The 3,804-nt window shown below is 38.0% G+C and overlaps 1 non-coding gene across 1 annotated transcript; it reads right to left on the reverse strand.

Moving 5' to 3' along the window:
- Window positions 1-2,808: 2,808 nt before the first annotated feature.
- On the reverse strand, window positions 2,809-2,972 carry LOC116910704. Its single transcript, XR_004389231.1, has one exon. It is a non-coding gene; the product is annotated as a U1 spliceosomal RNA (small nuclear RNA).
- Window positions 2,973-3,804: the final 832 nt, after the last annotated feature.

Consider the following 3,804-nt stretch of genomic DNA (forward strand, 5'->3'; position numbering starts at 1 on the left):
GCGAGGATTAGATCTTAGAAGACAAGGAAAGAAATTTTGGAGGGTGGTGGACTATTGCTTTCTAGATTGACAACCTGTATTTCTGGCACTAAGTTGGAAAGCTTGAATGAGTCTAAACCCTGAACTTCTGGGTAAGGAAGCCTGCTGCCCATACACATAGCAAGACAAAGTGAGAAAAAGAGTTCCAGGAGAGAAAGAGGCTGGTACTTGTGGGCTGGTATTTGGTAGTTGTTCAGTAGGCATCAACCATTGCACAGAATTTGCACATTATGTCACTTAATTCCACACCAGCCTTGAACTAATCTGTAAGAAGCCACACACCGCCCCCAAAGCCAATTTTCTTTGGAACTGAGGAATTAATGTGTGGAGGAAGTAGAAATGAATTCAGAGACATTCACCATGAACTGTTTTGCCCAATACAACAGGATAAGTTGATTCCTGACAATAAATAACTATTGAATAAATGAATATATCAAATCTTGAAATGTGGACATGTAAAACATTACCTTACCAATAAGGGATTTTGTATTTCATCACAGATACATTTGGTTGGATATATGAAGCCATGTGGTTTGTATATGCAGATAGTTCTTTCTTCAATTTTTAAAATTCTATTTATTTCTCTAACAACCATTGTTTGTAAGCCAATATTTACCTGGCCTAGAATGATCAGGAGTTCATTTTTATTCTGGATATTTCTAATGTAGAAGGAGTAAGAAACATGAGCCTGCAGGCAGTCTTCAAGTATGTGGCTTATAATATAGTCCAGTATAGGAATGTATTATTTTCAAATATACAAAACAGGATGCATTTTAATTTGGGGGAAAGGTGGTGGCATTTTCTTCTCAGGGAGCTCCAATGTGGATCCATTTTACCTGCAGTCCCTGCAACTGACAGCCTTCTATTCTTCAGCCCAGAAAATGTGTTCCACATTACATGATGGCAGAAGCATCTGTTTCTGTCACTGTGAATGCTCATCAATGTCATTTCACATATGCAAATAATGTGAGATCCTTAAAAAAAGAGCCGTGTGATATAATTGACTGTGTATTGAGGGTTATGATATAAGCTATTCTCCAAGATCTTGCTTTAACTGATTGCTAAACTGTGTGCAATGCATAAACAGTCTTGAGTTATAGAATTAATTAATCATTTAAAGTTATACTAAAGCCAGTTCATTCATTCACACACGCACACACACACACACACACACACACACACACACACACATATATACATGCATATATATACAATTACATAAATATACACTTATATACATATACATTTAAGGGTAAACTAAAGCCAATTCATATATGTACTTTCTATATAAAACTATATAAATGATTAAATAAATATATACACGTGTGTATATATTTATATGCATATGCATACCTATGTTAGATGAGAAAATGAGAAAAGTGGTTAATGTGAGAGACTGAGAGACCAGCTCTAGGCCAGGATTTTAATATCTGGGCCCAAGCCTTACCATAAATAGTTGTGTGACCTTGAGCAAGCTTTATATTCCTCGTCCAATGCTAGATTCTGAGACTTGGGAATGGCCTCACCGTGTTGAGTAATGTGGCTTAAAATGTGCAGAGTCAGCTATAGATGGCGAATGATGATTTTAAGTGATAGAGTGTGCAATGACATGCCACTCAGTAACTTTGAGTCCCATAAGTTATAATTTTCCTTGCTTGTTCTCCTCACAAAGAGAATGTCAAAGATTGGTGCTTACATGTCAGCGGGACTAAGTTCAACATTTTACGATTGTTTTAATAGAGGAAGCCACAGTTTAAAATCTTTGAGCAGAATGATAGCTAATTAAAATTATAGAAGTACTGTTTTCTTTCCAATATATACATTGTTTCAGACAAAAGAAGATAATCTCTACTAATTTCTATTTGTAAAAAAAATGCTGATGTTAATGATTTCAATTTTGTTGCATTTATCATATAGTCACAAGTGATGTTTAATTTGGATTATCACCTTGGCTGGACCTGAGTATGGTAAGGGATAAGCTAATCGTCATACCTGTAAAGGATTTTCTCAGTCAGGCTCCATAAAAAAGGGGAACATATTCTAAATGCCTGTTGTATTTTCTAGCAGTAGACAGATAATTCAAAACAGAGATCCAGGGAGGAAAACTCTGCCTTTTGTCTTCCTCCCTGGTGTTGTCTTCCTATCCTCATGGCAAGTTCATCTACCCTCCTGCAGCTGTTATCCTTCAATGACATCGGAATCCCACTTCTTTGGCTCGCTAACATGAGCTGAATTGAAGATCTTTTGCTCTCAAGAAGCCTCTAGGCTGTCAGTAGCAGAATGACCCTAGTGAAGCATCTAGTATCACAGAGTGAGAAGCTTCTGAGTTACAGGCTTCTCCACTATGGAACCAGCCATGTTGTATCAGGTAGATAATCTGCTAAATACCATATATATACTCTGTTCGTGTTGAACTCTTGTTCTGTTCCTGGAGAATTCTGAGAATTACACCACTTGAGTTAAACATTCCATTTAAATAAATATTTCCCTTAAATAATAGTAAGGATGGTATGGGAATATGCCAATTATCCTCAACACATACAACATATTAATTAGGCACTAGTGTCTGGCTTTGTTCTAGGTATTGTAATACCTGAAGTAGATGGTGAACATCTCTCTGTTTCTGTCTCTGTCTCTCCTTCAATTTCATCTCTTAATCACAGAATAACCAACCCACTCCAGAGGTATAGGCAGTGATCCATTTACTAGAACAGAGTACTCATTGTCAAATACTCTACTATAAAAGTTCTCGTTACCTTTGGTTTTGTTAGCAGTGGAGTGTGAACACAGTCTCCACACAATCACAAAGTGTGCAGTTAACTTTACTATATTTGGGACAATTGCTGGGATCAGCATACTCAATGTGAAAGAGTAAACCACACCCACAGGAAAAACACCTTCATGATCATATCACTTATGTCTTCCGTACATGATGGATTCCACTAGAAGGAGAGACTTTTGTTGAGTTTTAGAATAGCATCTGTTGCCAAGCCAGGAATCCCCAGAAGTACAAGCGGAACATTTTTTTCTGAATCTCATAGATATTCCACATTATCAAACAGTTCTTGGCCCAAATAGGAACCTTTAACAACTATACTGTAATGCCTTAATGTAAACATTCTTGCTTTCATAGAGTCTGTTTTGAGGTAGTAGTGAAAAGAAAATGACTTGAAAATATATTTTATTAGTTTAAGCATTAGAGTATAATTCTTCTCCCTAGCTCTGCTGTCTGTCTATCTGTCTTTCTCTCTCTGTCTCTCTCTGTCTCTGTCTCTCTGTCTCTGTCTCTGTCTCTGTCTCTCTGTCTCTCTGTCTCTCTGTCTCTCTCTCTCTCTCTCTCTCTCTCTCTCTCTCTGTGTGTGTGTGTGTGTGTGTGTGTGTGTGTGACATGTAAGTATAGCTCAGATGACAATGTGTAGGAGTTACTCCTCCTTTCCACAGTATGGTTCTGTGGTGGTTTGAATATGCTTGGCCCAGGGAGTGGCACTGTTAGGAGGCCTTGCTAGAGTAGGTGTAGCCTTGTTGGAAGAATTGTGTCTTTTAGTGTGGGCTTTGAGACCCTCCTCCTAGCTGCCTAGAAAACAGTTTCTCCTGGCTGCAGTTGATCAAGATGCAGAACTCTCAATTCCTTTTCCTATGACTTGGCTTCCTATATACTGCCATGATCCCACCTTGAATGACAATGCACTGAACCTCTGAACATGTTCACCAGCTCCAATTAAATGTTGTCCATTATAAGAGTTGCCTTGGTCATGGTGCTTCTTC

This window comes from Rattus rattus, chromosome 9 (assembly GCF_011064425.1).
Source record: "Rattus rattus isolate New Zealand chromosome 9, Rrattus_CSIRO_v1, whole genome shotgun sequence".
In the NCBI taxonomy this organism is placed as follows: domain Eukaryota; kingdom Metazoa; phylum Chordata; class Mammalia; order Rodentia; family Muridae; genus Rattus; species Rattus rattus.